We start from the raw sequence: 18,233 nt of genomic DNA on the forward strand, positions 1-18,233 counted from the left end.
TGATGCTGTGGTGATCACTAGGAAGTGGACGCTGGCTCCTCAACTTGTAAGCATAGCAATCAGCATGGCGTCATGGGCGACAGAACATCACATCCCACACCCATCAGGATGAACCTGCGAGTCGCACAATTCACACTGTGAAGCCCTTAGTGTATTGGCTGTCCACCCACATGTTACAGCAGGTGGCATCTGTGTGTGTGTGGAGTGAACTTAGCTGGAGTGCAACCAAGCAGATCTTTGCATTTCCTCAAGTCCCTAAAGCCTAGAGCTCCCTCCTTCCTGAACTACCGAACTCACACCACTTTCCAAATTCTATCACTGGGGAACTACAAACGCCATTGACTTTGTGGCTGCTGTTTGCAAGGATTTGCCTCATCTGAAAACCTCTTATTATTACTTTTAGACTTAGTTTTTTAATGTAGGTAGGCAACAGAAACCTCAGCTAAGTGATCTGAAATTTAGGGGTTTTTTTTGTTTAATTATTTGAGTCAGACAAATAATGCCACATGTGCAATTTTCCCTACGGGGGGTGGGGGAGAGGTGGCTCACTCTATAGCTTTTCTCTCTACAATGGAGCATGAGACACTTGGGTACCAGCTTCCCTGTTTCAGTGATGATTAGAAACACTGACAGAACTGAGAAGGTTAAAGTTGATTTAAACAGCAGACAATCTCACTCAAAAGAAAAACTTGAAAGATCTTGAGAATCAAAAGCATAATTCATTGTGCCTTTTAGTGTAATGCCAAGAAGCCCAATATTCTTCAGTGGCCCTGAAGGCACCAGATTTATATAAAACCAAATAATTTATGTGTTTAATAACAGTGTGTATGAAGGCACTTGTCATAACAGCATTCATAAAAAGAAAGGAGTAGGGAGAGATATTCTTATCATCCAACGGCGGAGGAACCAGCAGATACATTATAAATATTTGTGCATCTGAATGTTCTACAGGCTTTTAGCTGATGTGGCAAGCACATTTGAAAAACATAGAAAAGGTTCCTGAACAAAAGCAAAGCTGTGGCCCTTACATTCCAGGTGAGAAGTTTAACTTGTTTCAGGAATACACTGCCTGAGATAGGTAAATTAAAATTAGGAAGTTTAAGAAATTAAGTTTCAATTCTTTAGAAAATTAAGTTGTGTATAGCAATTGTGCTCTCTCAAGGAGGAAGATGCCAATGCTATGATGTAGAGGGACCCACCATAAAATGCTTTCTTGAGTTCATAACAGCAAAAAAAAATTGAAGCTCTACCCCTAAGTAGAAAGTGGGACGCTGTATCAGAGCTGCGGTCAAACGGACTTTCCCTTGGAAACTTGGAAATACTTGAAACACTGAAAACGAGCATAAAAGATCAGAGATTCTTCAACCCCAGGCAAAAACCAGAAACTTGTTTTTCACACAGTGTGGAAAAATCTGAAAGTTGCAAACTGGTATTTATAACAACACACATGTATTATTCACCTAAAATAGAGGTGTTATATGATCTCAAGTACTCCTTCACTTCCTTCTTACACCAATGTTTCCCTGCCTGAGACAATTTAATAGCACAGTTAAACATGGATGAATGTTGATGTCTGTAGCGTCTACTCTCCTAGTGTGTCCTCTTACGTTTATTCCTTCATGGCCCTAAAGGGTTCCGTTTCCTCGGTAACTTAGCCACAATCTGTTTCCCCTTTTACAGCTATCATCAAACAAGCAGAAAAACAAATAATGAAATGCTGGTGAGTATGTGGAGGGAAAGGAACCCTTAAACAACGTAGCTGGGAATGTTTTAGTGTATCTTTATGTAAAACAATATAAAGATTTCCCCAAAAAAAAAAAACAAAAATTAAAATCAGCAATTCCACTATTGGGTATATATCCAAATGACATGAAAATCCTCATACTAAAGAGATACTGTGGTGACATACTATGTACCCTAAAAAACTTGCCTGAGGATCAGAGGACAGAGCCAGCCACGAGAATAGACATAGAGGTCAGGCAGTAATGGCACACATCTTTAATCCTATCACTCAGGAGGCAGAGATCTATCTGAATCTCTGTGAGTTCAAGGCCACACTGGGCTATATGAGACTGATCCAGTATAGGAGAGAAACAGAGCCAGGCAGTGGTGGCACACATCTTTAACCCCAGTACTTAAGATCTTATGCCTTTGCTTGGGAAGCACATATACCTTTATTTTTTTTTTGTTTTTATTTATTTATTTATTTATTTATTTATTTATTTATTTATTTATTTATTTTGGTTTTTCAAGACACGGTTTCTCTGTGTAGTTTTGGTGCCTGCTCTGGATCTCACTCTGTAGACCAGGCTGGCCTCAAATTCACAGAGATTCGCCTGGTGCTGCCTCCTGAGTGTTGGGATTAAAGGCGTATGCCACCACTGCCCGGCCATGTAGGCCTTTAATCCCAGGAAGTAATATGACAGGACAGAGAAAGGTATTTAAGGTGTGAAGAAACAGGAACTCTCTCTTTAAGCTGAGGACTTCATAGAGGTAAGAACTAGTGGCTGACTGCTCTGCTTCTCTCATCTTTTGGCTTTCACCCCGATATCTGGCTCTGGGTTTTTTATTAAAAGACCATCTAAGATTCAAACAACAAGATACTTGTATTCTGCTGCTTGTTGGAACAGTGATTGAGAGAGTTAAAATATGGACTCAACTCAGATGCCTTTCCGTAGATGAACAAAGTGATACCTACGTAAGTGATGGAATCCTTTTGTCAGCAGCAATATGGATGGAACTGGAGAGCATTGTGCTAAGTGAAATAAGCCAGCCCAGAAAGAGACTGAGAGCTTCATTTTGTAGACAGCACGGAGGAGCCATCGCTAAAGACTTGGAAGGGGAAATCAGAAGCCCAATAATAGAACCAAAACACAGAGATGAGGAGTTAGTGATAACATAGTTGGGTAAGTGCAGGAAGAAAACATCAGTGGTGTGTTTCAAAACGACTAGAAGTGTGTGAAAGTTCCAACCTCTAGCAATGATTGTTTGAAGAGACATAGACCTAGTGCCCCATTTTGTTGGGTTATCATAATGTGCCCATAAAATGTTCAAATGTACTTCTCAAATGTATTACAAAACTTGACTACATTTCTCTTTGTTCTAACATTTTTGTTCCAATTTTTTCAGACTCTTTCAAGCTGTTTTTTAGTAATTTTCCATAAGTTAATCTACATGCTAACACCACTCCTAAGAACATACCAATATTCTTGTATTAATTAGAAACGCTAATTCTCAAGGTCACTGAGCTTTCTCTTTTTAGTGACCATTTTTAGGGTTGGAAGCTGTCCTCAATTCTCTTTTTCAATTTTTTTTCAGTGTGCTGTCATCACACCCACTTTAATCCTGGAGATTCTAGTTCTTCTTCATATTGTAAAAATGTTGAACACATTTGGTTTTTATTCAGATGCAAATTTTCTAAAATCCAGGATTTTAATCTCCTTCCTTTTTATATCCTCTCTAGATTGTATTACTGCTTGGTGGGTGTGTCTGTGTTTGTGTGTGTGTGTGTTGCAAGACTTCTTTTCTTTTGTTTGATAATTTGTTCCATGTGTATAATTTGATTTGTCATTAGTGAGAAGTTTTTTATGTAAAAACCTTTTATCCCCCAAGTGACATCTATTTCTAGCAGGAACTTCGCTAACAAATATCACTGGCCTCAGAGTAGCTTATAGGTTAGGTTATTTTCTGGGATTCTCAAGAGATAGTGGGCACAGAATCTCAGCCCTGAAGCTGTGTGAGGCTGATGTCCACAGTTTCAACTTCCCACCCAGAGACCAAGAGGAAAGGGAAAAGGAGCCCGTGTTCTTTTTGATTTTTAGAGATCTTCTTGTAATATGAGTGTGATCCTTCCCAGACCCCTCTCTCTCTCAAGGCCCAGCCATCCTCCCCTTCTGCCCATCCTTATAAATGCCAAGCTCCAACATCAGTTTCAGGCCCAGCACAGACACAAGGACTCACACACTTTCTCATCTGACCTTCAGTCCTGGCTGAGTGTTTGGGAGCTGGGATGTCTTTTCATGCACTGAGAATGGTGTGTACCACACATTACCCCACACTTCTGGGTATCACATTTGCAGGTAACACTTTTTCAAACATTTCTTGGGTCTCTTCAGGCCTTCTCTGCCAATTGCTATGGGAAAGTAGAGATTACTAAAATCAAGTGGGTAGGAAGATCACCAAGGTTCTGGAAATGCACCGAATTGTGAGTGCCATGACACCCCGTTCTTTTCCCTCCAAGTCTCTTTGGGAAATTTCCATAATAGAGCTCAAGAGTATCACTGTTGTCATCGCCTTTCCTAAGAGAGGAGTTCATGAACCCTATCAATTATTGAATTTTCTATTTCTGCAAGTCAGGATAGCGTCTCTCCCTGTAAAGACCTGACTTGGAGCATGGGTTTTCTCTGAGCAGAAGCAATGGCAAGTGTTTGGTCCTTCTGTGGGTAATTACATCTCAGGGTGCCTTGTAACAGCTAACCCCCACACCAATCACATGGCAGTTTCTTTTCTTTCTTTCTTTTTTCAGACAGAGCCTCACTATGTAGCTCTGGCTATCCTAGAATTCACTGTGTAGACCAGGCTGGCCTCAAACACAGAGATCTGCCTGTCCTTTCTCCAGAATAAAGGGATTGAAGGAGTATGCCACCAAGCCCAGCCTATGGGCAGGTCAGTTTCTAAGCACAAAGAGTAAGTTTGGAGCAAAATTCAGGGTATTCTCCTAAGTAAGAAATGTGTATAACACAAAAATGTCATAAGAGAACCAAGGCATTCTATCTAATAGTATTTATGCATTATATGTGACCAAATTATCCTAAAAAATTATTTATCTGAGATGCAAATTTAACTAACATTCTATAATTTCTTCTTTTATTTAATAATTGTATTGAAGTGAGTAGTTGAATGTCAAACATAATGGTCATTGGCCAAGTCACCTCCAAATGAACAGTGGTATTCCAAACATCGCAGCACATCAGCCTTCCAGGAAAATTGGTTTACAAAGAGAAAGGGCAAAATATACTGTGACACTGTGATTCTTTGGCTGTGTGTGTGTGTGTGTGTGTGTGTGTGTGTGTGTGTGTGTGTGTGTGTGTGTGTAGTTATTTAGTCATGGCAAAATGTCAAAGTTGGTTGTGTCCATTCAGAATGAACTCAGTTGTCAATTGTGCTGAGTGACCACCTTCAACACTGTGATTGCACATGTCCTTACACTCAGTGGCAAAGGTGGAGAATTCTGAATGAACGCTACCTTAGCAATCTCATAACAACGCAATGCCTACCTATTTTTCTTAAGACACAGTAGAGGGATTGCTGTAAAGGTATTCTTTTCCTGTCAAAACAAAGTTCTACACTAGAAGCAATGGTGGTTTTATAAAAAACAGTCTGTGAGGAACAATTCTGGGGTGCTTTATCTAGCTTGAACTTCATTCCTAGGTAGAGTGTGTAAAAGGGATAACTCATTTAGATTTATTTATGCCATGGAAACTATCGTCTCAACTACAGCTTGATTGAGACCATAGAGTCAGTATACAAAAAGTTTATCTTTATCATGCATACAAATACAAGCTGTTTTTAGGAGTGCTAAACATAATAATGAATTTTCAAAACCTGAGAGATCTGTACTTTTTGCTTTATATAAAATACTCATGAGTTTAAATGTAATTCTCATATGACAATAAAAATTTCATCAGAGTTATCTATAACTTGGACTATGGATACCAAGAAACCATTTGCTTCCAGGAATACTAACTAACCTTTACCATGCCTTAAAAGTGTATTTATGAAACGTTGGTTTTGATGTAACCTCATGATTTAAATAATGACATTTAAATTAAATAGTTCACCATTTCATTTTCAATACTACCCAAACACATTGATCCAATATATCTCTTAAGATTGGCATTAAAAATGAAGATTCACGGTTTACCTTCCAAGGCTTATTATGTCATGTCTATGTGTTTAGTGCATCACCCATGTTTACAACACTTTGCTCAACAGCTAGCAGGCTCAAATTTGTCTGTCTGGAGGTCAAATTTTGGTCTTATTGTCTGACTTGGGTTTTGTATAACTTTAAAAAAGCTACAGCAAGGTGACATATAATGTAAAATACTATTTCAATACTACTTTTAAAATTCAGGCTTGGGGGTTCTCTTTCTAAGCCAATTTTTTAAAGCATTTTTAACATATGTTTGAAGGTTGGGTACTATATTAACTGTTTTCTTCCTGCTGTGGCCAAAGATCTAAACACAAAACAGAAATGGAAGGTTTATTTTGGCTCACAATTCAAGAGTACAGTCCATCATAGCAGAGAAGACACAGCAGTAGGAGCTTGATTACCTGGACACTGCATCCATAGTCAGGAAGCAGAGGTGAATTTTCAGCTCCTTTTTTACTTTTTATTCAATCTAAGGCCCCATTGCATGAAATGGTGTCACACAGGGTGGCCAGGTCCTCCCACCTTGTCCTAGTTATGGTTATCATTGCTTGATGAAATATCATGACCACAACAACTTGAGGTGAGGGGAGGTTTATTTGGCTCACACTTCCAAACCATTGTTCATCATCTAAGGAAGTCAGGAGAGGAACTCAACGAGGGCAGGAACCTGGAGGCAGAAGCTGATGGAGAGGCCGTGGAGGGGAGCTGCTTACTGGGTTGCTCTCATGGCTTGCTCACCCTGCTTTCTTTTTTTCATTTAATTTTTTTTTCATTTTACATACCAACCACTCTTCCCTCTCTCTCCCCTTCTCCCATCCCCCCACTCCCGTCACACTCCCTATCCACTCCTCATAGAGCGGAAGGCCTTGGGTAGTCAACACAGGCTGGCATAACAAGTTGGGGTAGGACTAAGCCCCTCCCCCTGCATCAAGGCTGATTAAGGCATCCCACCATAGGGAATGGGGTCTAAAAAGCCAGTTCATGTACCCGGGATAAGTCCTGGTCCCATTGCCAGGAGCCCCACAAACAGATCAAGCCACACAACTGTCACCCCCATTCAGAGGGTCTAGTTCAGTCCCATGTAGTCTCCCCAGCTGTCAGTCCAGAGTCCATGAACTCCCACTAGCTCAGGTCAGCTGTCTCTGTGGCTCTTCCCATCATGGTCTTGACCCCCCCCCCCCTTTGCTGCTACAGTCCCTCCTCCCTCTCTTCAACTGATCTCCTGGAGCTTGGCCAAGTGCTTGGCTATGGGTCTCTACAACTGCTTCCATAAGTCACTGGATGTAAGTTCTATGATGACAATTAGGGTAGTCACCAATCTGAGTACAGGGGAAGGCCAGTTCAGGCACTCTTTCCACCATTGCTAAGAGTTTTAGCTGGGGGCATCCTTGTGGGTTCCTGGGGATTTCCCTAGCACCAGGTTTCTCTATAACCCCATACTGGTTCTCTTTCATTGCGCTCCCTCTCTGTCCTTCCCCCAACTCAGCCTTCTCAATTCCTCATTTTCCCACCCCCCCCATCTCCTCCCCTCTACTCCCTGCTTCCAGTTTACCCAGGAGATCTAAACCTTTTCCCCTTCCTGGAGTGACCCATGCATATCCCTTTTAGGGTCCTCCTCTTTCAGAAATAGATCACCCTGCATTCTTATAGAACTCAGGACTACCAGCCCAGGGAAGGCACCACCTAGAGTGGTCTGGATTCTTCCCCCATCCATCACTAATTAAGAAAATACTGCCATAAAGGCCTGCCTATAACCTGATTGTTTGTTGGTGGTGATGGTTGTTTGTTTTGATTTCGTTTTGTTTGTTTGTTTGTTTTTCTAGACAGAGTTTCTCTGTGTCCTGGATGTCCTGGAACTCCTTCTGTAGACTAGGCTAGCCTCAAACTCATAGGGATCCACCTGCGTCTCTCTCTCAAGTGCTGGAATTAAAGGCATGTGCCACCACTGCCCAGCTCTACAGCCCGACCTTGTGGAGGCATTTTCTTAACGGAGGTTCCCTCCTCTCTGATGATGATAGCTTGTGTCAAGTTGACATAAAACTATCCAGCACAGACATTAATTAATCTAATCCAGATAATCCCTCACAGGCATGTAAAAAGGCTTGTCTTTTAGGTGATTCTTGATCCCCACAAGTTGGCAACATTAACAATAATAACCATATTTCTTTCTCTTGAGTGTGCTGTGCCTTGGAGCCAGTGGGATGGCTTAGTGGGAGATGGTGCTTGCTGCCATGACTGATTAACTGAATTCAGTCTCCAGAACCTACATTTCTGGAGGAGACAATTGATTCACAAGAGTTGTCCTCTGATGCTGTGGCATGTACACTCTACACACACACACACACACACACACACACACACACACACACACACACACACACATTAAATAAATGTAATTTTTAAGTGTTTTCCTTGCACACCGTAACTGGATTCAAATAATAGCAAACCAGATCAGTGAAGTCACTTTTCCCTTTTTATTTGTGGTGATTTGAATGAAAATAGCTCCCATTGAGCCATAAAGAATGGTACTATTAGGAGGTGTGGCCTTGGAGGAAGTGTGTCACTGGGGATGGGCTTTGAGGTCTCAGAGGCTCAAGCCAGGCCCACTGACTCACAATCCCTTCCTGCTGCCTATTGATCCAGATGTAGAACTCTCAACTCCTCCTCTAGTACCATGTCTGCCTGTGTGCCACCATGCTTCCTGCCATGATGATGATGGACTAAACCTGTAAGCAAGCCCCAATTAAATGTTTTCCTTTATAAGAGTTTCTCTGGTCATGGTGTCTCTTCACAGCAATAAAAACCCTAACTAAGACACTATTTTATTCCATACTGTTTACTTTGAAGGTAATTATTTCAATTCTTCAATTGTAGATTAAAATTACTGACTGAAATTTTTTTCCTCTATAGAGAATAGTAACTTACATTGTCAATTAAGAGACTTCTTGGAGGTAAGTTATTCTGTAGACCTATGCTTCAATAACCAGGCAGTGTACACAGAAACAATCATTTCAACTTCTGAGCATTGCTTTAGAACATGGGCTTGATTAATATTTGGTTAAACACTTGGATACAGGTTCTTGCCAGAAGGTAAAACCTCAGTTATTTATCTCAGAATGTTTCTGGAGAGACTCCATTCCTTCACTCACTCTGCCCACATTAGTGCCTGGCTTTCCTAAGCCATGATATACTATGACAACACAGAAAACTTTGCTTTAGAACACATGGATATGATCCTGCAGTGACATGTCATAGTTGAGCTGTTTCTGCCCTTTCAAAGGTAAATCTATTTCTGCTTCCAAATGGCAAGTTCCCTTGGATGTGCAGATAGCAGAGCTGCAGATTTTGAAAAGCAGTAGTGGCTTTGACTTTCCAACACATCTTCCTTAAAACATTGTCTTTCCATTCTGATCAGGTCTGAAACCAAATCTCCATACTGACTTCATCAGATCCAGTCAGAGCCAATGGGACATTTCTCTGCTCTTTTACTAATTTTACAGCCAAATAGAAGTAGGTTAGGACCCGACTGCCTCAGCAGGTGAAGCAATTGCCACCCAACCCTGATGACCCTAGTTTAATCTCCAGAACCCACGTAAAGAGGAATGGAAGGAGAAAAACCACTCCATGGCTTAGTGCTCTGATATCTCCTCCCCCTCCCCCTCCCTTACCTTATACCCCCCTCCCCTTCCCCCTCTAATTAAAAAGAATTGTAAAACAGTTAATCCAACACACCCAAGGATACTTTGGCTGAACTTTTCTTTGAGAATCTGTCCAGTAAATTCACAGCTGAAGAAAACGTCTCCATGTCAAAGCCGAAAGAACTGAGTTAGACTAAAAGTTCTTCTACTTCAAAGTCCCTTGTGCAGCCATTCTAAGGTCATTACCGTGTGCACACTCAATTAGTTTCAAGTGTCTGACCTCTGGGTGACACTAGACTCTTGTTTCAACAGCGTATTCTGCTGGCACAGCATTCCTGAGATTCGCTTGCCAGTACCGCTAGCCTTTTGACAGTATCCACTCCCCGCCAGTGACCACCCTCCCCAGGCCTGTTTTCCCTAGCTCCGTGATACCATATCTGAGAGTCCTACAAGATGAGGGAACTCAGGACAAAGACGCAGAGTCCAGGAAATGGAAGCTGACTGAGCTAGATGAAGGGCTCCCTAGCACTGCAGACATTACATCACCCTTCTCAGGATCTGCTCAGAGCTCTGGTGCCTGGATTCTCATGTGTTTGTTAAATCTGGAACCCCGACTCTATCTATGTGACTACAGGCCACATGCAATCCCTGGCTAACTTATAAGAAAACAAAGACCAGTTTAAAGAGTAGTATCATGCTAGACTAATTGAAATCCTGCTGTTACAGAGACAGGAGAGTCCAGACAAGCATTCAGATGAGTATCTTGAAGAGGGTTCATGAGAAGGAAAATGTCCTTTCCAAGTACACTTAACAATTCCTAAGTATACAGCACCAGAGCCCCAGATGGTGGAGTGGGGGGGTGAGGAGAGCAGATAAATCAAGCCAACGCTGTGGAGTCCCCTTAACTCGGAGCCTCTTTCCCAGGAGGTCCATTCTGAGGCTTTCATTAGGAACTCTGAGCATCTCCTAGGACCACTGAATATACAGAAGGAGTCAGACCCCACTGTCAGTCCTTAGGCACTTGGATTCTTTCTCTGTGATTGTCAGCAGCAGAGCAGTCAATACCCAGAATTATGATTCCCAGCATATTACCTATGGGAAAAAAATGATGAAGCCCTTGATGACAAAAGCAGTTTGTGATATTACCAAGTGACTCTGGGAGTCTGATCATTAAATTTATTTGAAATGAGATAGAGGGGAATAACTTTGGCTCAAAGTCTAAAGAATCCAGTTATACCCATGATACCCTGCATCTGCTGAGTCCAATGTCGCTTTAAAATTTCATATACTTCAATTTCCATCGCTGGCATCCAAATTCATAAGCCTCTCCATTCCGGTGGAAGCTTCGCTCATGCTTTGAGCCTTAAGAGGTCTGTGAATGGATAGGATGGATTTCAGAATATTCTTCCCTAAAACATTTTTAAGCTAAAAAAAGAAAATTTAAGAAGAGCCTAAAAGCAGAAGAACCAAAGCACACCATGATCCAAACACACCAAGAAATGAGTCCTAAGGTACGGAATGGGAGTTTTCAGTAAATGCCTTTAGATGAGGCAGGCACCTCTCGGAATCCACCAGACCTACATCTCCACATTGCTTTATACTAACTGAGCCAGGGTTACAGCTCCTGTCTCTCTGAGAAGAACGCTTATTCTTTGGCCCTACAATCCATTCAAGCAGCATCCAAAATGTCTCCTGGTTCTTGATGCAGCTAAGATTTCCTAACAGGGGCTGAGGAGATGGCTCAGTTGGGAAGGTGCTTGCTGCTCAGGACCTGGGTTCTATCCCCAACGGCCATGTAAAAGAAGCCAAGCACGGTGGCATGTACCTGTAATCTCTTTGCTTGGGAAGCAAAATACAGGCAAATCCCTGGGGCTCAGTGGCCAGCTAGCCTAGCCATGTCCATGAGCCCCAAGTCTGTTGTCCTGGGAAATAACACCTGAGGCTGACCTCTGGCTTCCTCAAATGCACATATTTGTGCACACACACACACACACACACACACACACACACACACACACACATATATGATTTTTAAAAGATTGTTTTATCAATAAGTAAACTATTTTCTCTAGACTTCCAATGATAGGGCCATAACAATAATGAGAACATAATAATGCGACTTTGCATGGGATTTATGTAAATGTTTCGTTTCCTTGTAGTTTTTGTCTGTTGCGGCTTCTTGTGAACCTGTTTGCCTTTGGTCACTGTTTGCAGTTTCCTGCAATGACATCTTCCAACTCTCTCCTCACCCCAGTCTCTTGGCCAAGATTACTCATTTCTAGTCATTGTTTTCCTGTGAAAGGATGTTCAGTTGTGGCAGCTTTCAGAGTTGTACCCGCTGCAATCCACAGACACTTCCATGAAGTCCTTGCTTAGTACTGGCACCACACTTAGCACATGGTAGGTGCTCTGTCTCTGTTTAATGAATTACTCAAAACAAAAGTGAAAGGATGTAACTTAACTGAATCACTGTGTCCCTGAGACCAAAGTTACAGCTCGGCATTCAAGGGAACCAACGTATTTGACTGCAATAACAGCCTTTACTCTTGGTCAGTTGGGCATTTTTGTGACTTTTTTTATGAGGCAAATCATAAGAAATCCATATGGAACAACCCTGTCAATTCTTCATCCCTACTGAAAATGGGGACTGCTCCTGGGAATGGCTGGTGGTATGATCTCTGAGTGTAAGAGACAATATACTTCTTGGTGTTAAAATATCTATTATCCAAGGATTGTCATGGCTGTCTAAACATTTACACTCGGTTGCTGGTGTGTACTCACCCATCTCCTATTGCATTCTACAGCACAGAAGAAAAAGAACATCTGCTTTTTTCAATCTCTTCTCTTTCTGGAGATGAAAAGTTTGTCTCTGTCATCGAAGTAAGATGGTGTGAAACGAAAATGAGACTTTTCAAATTCATATTTTACGAGTTAAGCAGCATTTCCACATTGTTTTACCTCAGAGAAATGTCTCAAACTTTCTTCAAAAAGTTGATGCTTTTTTCAAAAATAGCATTTGGTTCTAAGTTTGCCATCCTGGTATGAAGGTGTAAGAGCTGGTGATCTTCATGCCTGGAATTACAGTTTATAGGTGACTGACAGTGGTACATCCAGGTAAAAAAAGGGGGGGATCCAGGACCCCATTCCTGAGCTACCCCACTGGCTCTGTACTTCAACAAGATCCCCAAGTCATTGGAACACCTACCATATTTTGAACAGCACTCCATTGTGAAGCCCAGCTTCCTCCTCAAACTTCTCATGAGTAGTTATTATATACAAATGGAAGTATCGCCATAATGTCCCATGCAGACCATGAGTCAGAGATTTTTTAACTAGCTATTAAGAGGCTTTTAGCTAAAATTTAAACTATATATATATGTGGTTCTCCGTGGCTCCTGCCTCAAAATAGACTCATAACCATCAAGAACCAACATAGCTTCACTTCTGAGTGTGATACAATTAGATTTTAATTACATGTGTGATGTATATAGTTCACTCCCCCAGCTCCTAAGGAAATCTCCTGCTTCTTTGGCTCCACTGACCCAGGAGAAAGAGAGGCTCTCCTGCCAGATCTGCATCCCATAAGCTTGGTCTTGGCCCTCCTCTGGTCATAGGGCTCCTGAGTCTGAGTGCTCAGTGCTGAGTGGCACACAGGCTTCCTCCTGGTTTCGGTGTAGGTGACACTTCTTTTCCTTCCCATCTTGGGGACTGTCCACTCTCGTTCTGTTCTGAAAAACTTTAACTCCTTCCCCTCACTATTCCAAGCTCTGGTCTCAATCTAGAGATTAAGAACAAATACACCTCTCACTGAGGCTCACAGTGTTCTTTATTCTGTATCTTAGCTTCTTAAGCTTAACAACAACAACGACAACAAAATACTCTGTTATATAAGAAAACCACAAATTTTAGAAGAAAGGCACTTGAACAGAGGACTATAAAATAAATGTAAAATTTAAAGTTTAAGATTTATTTCTCTCTCTGTGTGTGTGTGTGTGTGTGTGTGTGTGTGTGTGTGTGTGTGTGTGTGTGTGTCTGTGGCTATGCACACATAAGTCCAGGTGCCCACTGAGGCCAGAAGAAGTTGTCTCATCCCTGAATATGTAGCTACAGACAGTTTTGAGATTCCAGACACTGGTGCTGGACACCAAACTCAACTTCTCGGCAAGAACAGTGTGTGCTCCTGAAGTCTGAGCCATCTCTCCAGCCCAAGAAATACAGATTTGTGATTTTCATTCTTCCTCTCTTCTCTTCAGCATTCACAATGTTCCATTAATTCCTTCAAATATTTTTATGACTATATTACCATTTACATAATCTATATAAGATTTTCTTCCTTCCCTTCAAAGGTACAGAGCTTTTCTCTAAATGTTCATTTTAGCAAGCCCATGTTTATTCTGTCTCTCTCTTTCTGGCCACTTTGCAGAACTGCACACACACTCACACACATACACAGAGAGAGGGGGCAGGAGGGAGAGGGAGGGAATCAAGTTGGCCAGCAAATGAAATGTGATGGAAAGCAACTGAGCCAAGTTTTAAGTTGATGCCCGCTCTGCCTCGTTCTTTTCTGCCTTCATCTGGCCAGTTCTGGTGATGGCTGATGCATCGGTCACAATCCTAAAGAGAAGGTGACACGTGGGAGTGCAGAGACTGAAAAGTGCTACTTCAAACCTCTGAAACGCTGAGATTTTGCTCACAAGCTGGCAGAGGCCACCCAGGCCAACACAAACCCTGTGCTTCTGAATGCAAATGCTTCTTGTCTTACAATGGGGTCATGTCCCTGTCTACAGAAGTCAAGTCTCCTGAGCCAAAATGCTTTGAATACACCTAACCTTCTGGCCACCATGGATTAGCTACACAGAACACTGACATCTGACAGCTTCCTTCAATGACTGAATTTCACATTAACCACAGCTTTGCTTGACTATCTGTTATCTTTAAGTATAAGCATCAAGATGTTCTTATGACCTTATTGTATTAGATGTTACAAAATGTGCTGTGTGAAAGTAACATGCTGTATGTGTTTCATTCATTTCAATGGATACATAGCTCTCCATTCCATGATGAAGGCATGCTTCCTCTATTCTAACATGATTTGGCATAAGAGTTCTCCACTTGCATCCTTGCTTCACTGCAGGATTTTACTTCAGTGGCAAGCAGTATAACCCCCTATCCCACTCCCATCTACTCTGATCTATATGTCTAGGGAATGACTTAAGGCCATGGAACTGATCTACATGATCTACATTCTGTCATTGAAAATTGGCTGAACTGAAAGTAGCTCCATACACAGTCAGTGCCGAATAAATGATCATCCTTAAATTCCATCACAGAATTTCTCTTAAACTATTTGTCTTAATTTTTCCAAGGGAGAAGCAAGCATTCTTCAAAGACTAATGCATGTATTAACCCTGTGTTAATATGATTTAGGAGTATTTACCTTTCAATATACAAACAAGTTACACTAAATCTCACTTAGTGCGCTATTAACTGCTTCACCCCTACAGCAAATACGGAATGTCTGGAGCACTGTGGGAGATCTCAGAACACACAACATGGAGTCCTGGATCTCAGAAAGCACCTGGAACCCTAAGTGAGTGTTCTGATTAGGTTTTGTTTTGTGTTTGTCGCTGTGACACAATCTGTTTTCATCTGGGAAAAAGGAACTCAGTTGAGAAAAAAAAAGGCTCTATGAGATTGACTACAGGCAAGTCTCTGGTGCACTCTCTTGATTGGCATGAAGACCCACACTACTGTTGGGGGAGGTGGTTATAACATCTAATGCTATAAAGTCATACATAGAAGCATCATGTGGGTGGTGCCATCCCAGGGCAGGTAGTCCTAGATTTGTATGAGAAATAAAACTGATCGAGCCATGGGGAAGGAAGCAAGCCAGTAAGCAGCACTCCTCCATGACCTCTGCTTCAGTTCCCGCCTCCAGGTTCCTGCCTGAGTTCTTGTCCTGACTTGTCCTGACCCCATGGTGGGCTCTAGGCTGTACAGTGATACACTTAGTTGCTTTTGGTTGTGGGCTTTACAACAGCAACACTGAGAAGGGACGGAAGGCCTCCCACACATGCAGAGTAGCATACACTGTTGCAATTCTACCTTTTCACCCCAAACCCAGACATTGGAAAACTCTTTCCACTTAGGACCGAGCCAAGAAGTAAGAACAATGAAAAGCAGCTGTCTGTGGTAATATTTGTAATCGAAGAAATAAAACTTGCCTGAAGTTCAGAGGACAGCGCCAGCCACACAGAGGTCAGGCAGTGGTGGCGTACACCTTTAATCCTAGCACTCAGGAGGCAGGGATCCATCTGGATCTCTGTGAGTTCAAGGCCACACTGGGCTACATGAGATTGATCCAGTCTAGGAGGGAAACAGAGCCAGGCAGTGGTGGCACACACCTTTAACCCCAGTATTTAGGAAGCATGCACACCATTAATCCCCACACTGGGAAGGTTGAGATAGGAAGTGAAATGGCTGGGCGGAGAAAGGCATATAAGGCGTGAGGAGACAGGAACTAGAAGTCCTTCTGGCTGAGGATTCAGAGGCATTCAGTCTGAGGATTCGTAGAAACAGGAGTTGGTGAGGTGAGAAGTGGCTGTGGCTTGTTCCTTTGTCTCTCTGATCTTTCAGCATTTATCCCAACATCTGGCTCCGGGTTTTTATTATAAGACCGTTTAGGATTCATGAAACAGGTGTACCACATGTGAACAACGCACATATGGACATGCTTGGTCCTGACTGACGTTCATGTTCACAGCTGAGTTGAGCTGTAGCCTCCCGATTTGCGAAATCTACCATAACTCGGGACTACCAAGTGCTAAGACGGAGACAGTAGCCAGGACAAGTAAGTAAGGGAAACCTCAGTGCCATGCAGAAGTGAGCAAGCCGACACACCGTGAACCATGTGTATGGAGACGGATCACCCTCATCGGTCAGTCCTGCGCTGTATCTGTCTCCTCAGACCCAAACATCAGCTGCACCTGTCAGGGGCCTTGGTTCATTTGGAGATAAATCAAACTCAACAAAGAAAGGGTATAACAATGGAGCAAAATTTAAGGGCTAAACTTTGGAAAAGCTGTGGCGCTCAAACCAACAACAGCTTTTTTAAAGTCAAAAACATGGGTACTTCATGGTTAGCATTTCCCGAGCTCCATTATGTGCCACGAGATTTACCTCCATGAGGAAGAGTAGTATCATATAAAGCTGAGAATCAGAGAGGTTAAGACATTTTCTCAAAGTCACACAGAGATCCCTTTTTGACCCAGGACACAAATGCTTATCTTTCTTATGTGCTAATCCAGGCTGTCTCAGACCTCTTGGTTAATTGATCCAAGAGTGACCTTCCTAAAGGTTAACAAATGATGGCATTCTTCTCTCTTCTGGTTTCATAAAATGAATAGCAAGTGATTTAAGTCTATAAGCCAGAATTATTTTCCGTGTGCTTGATTTACATATTTGCCTTGGGGAATAATTAGATAATCTAGGTCGCTACTGTTTTTAATTTGCACCTACCATATGGCCTGGCGCCCTATGAAGGGACATGTGACGAAGTCTTTTAGCTTACTGCTGAGTTCCTCAGATCTCTGAACTCAGAGACTGTGGGGAGACAGAGTGCTTCACACTAGAACCCTTGGTGGTCAGCGGGGTTGCAAAGGAGAGGGGATCCCAGAGCACCAAGGAAAGCCGAATCATAGAATTTTCATTTATGTTCATTCACATTTCATTCACTATGCCCACATGTGCTGGACAAGAGAACAGACCCCTGAGTTTTATTCTAGAAAAGGAATTTGTGGGAAGCGTTGGGGAAGAAAAGAAAGCTCCTGGGTCTACCCAGCAGTGTCTGTGGGGGAAGGAATAGGTCAGATCCTTGGGTCCGCTAACACAGACGGCATCCATTAATGATGAGCAGGGCCAGCACCAAGGAGGAGGCAGCCGCTCCAGTGGCCAAGGTAACATTTTAATGTAATACTTGAAAAAAAATTAATATTTAATGAGAAGCACAATGTAATTTTTTTTATTACTGGGTTTCCCTTTTATTTCAGGATCTAATACAGGTTTACATGGAAACGCTAAGCCATCCAGCCATACAGAGATGGTGCTAAATCAGTTTAAATTATAATTTTCAGCAAACGGAGGCAACAATAATTAACTTCCTAAATTCTTCCCGAGTCCAGAGAGAAATGCTAAACAAGCCATGGCATCTCCGAGTCCGTTCATGGCGGGTTTAGCCCGAGGCTGACTTGAGCCAGTAGGATTCGAGCAGAAGGACGGCAGCCGCAGCCGGTGCCCTCAGAGACATCAAATGCTTCCACTCACTTCGCCTGCACTTCCGCTACAGTGACCACGAGGACAGAGGGCCCTGGGTTCCTTGCTGGATGAAACTCCTAGGAACCCATGTTAATGGCACTGGCAGCGTCAGGGTTTATGGCCACTCTCAGAGGTTCCCAGCAGACAGTAAGAGATTAAGCTTGTGGCATTTTGTGACTGCCTGTTACACATGAGCCAAGGCAACAAGTGAGTCCTCAAATATTTGCATTGACCAGTGATTCTCAAACCTAAGTACATCGTTGAATTTTCTAGAACATGGCGGGCTGAGGCAAGAACATAGCAGGTTCAAAGCCAGCCTGGGCTACTTAATAGAATCCAGTCTCAAAAAA

At 42.4% G+C, this 18,233-nt stretch overlaps 1 pseudogene; it reads right to left on the minus strand.

The window, feature by feature from the left end:
• Positions 1-8,943: 8,943 nt before the first annotated feature.
• Positions 8,944-10,871, minus strand: LOC128111454 (cyclin-G1-like; annotated as a pseudogene).
• Between the last annotated feature and the right edge of the window lie 7,362 nt (positions 10,872-18,233).

Source organism: Peromyscus californicus, unplaced genomic scaffold, assembly GCF_007827085.1.
Source record: "Peromyscus californicus insignis strain IS unplaced genomic scaffold, ASM782708v3 Scaffold_16__1_contigs__length_79575227, whole genome shotgun sequence".
NCBI classification, from domain to species: Eukaryota; Metazoa; Chordata; class Mammalia; order Rodentia; family Cricetidae; genus Peromyscus; species Peromyscus californicus.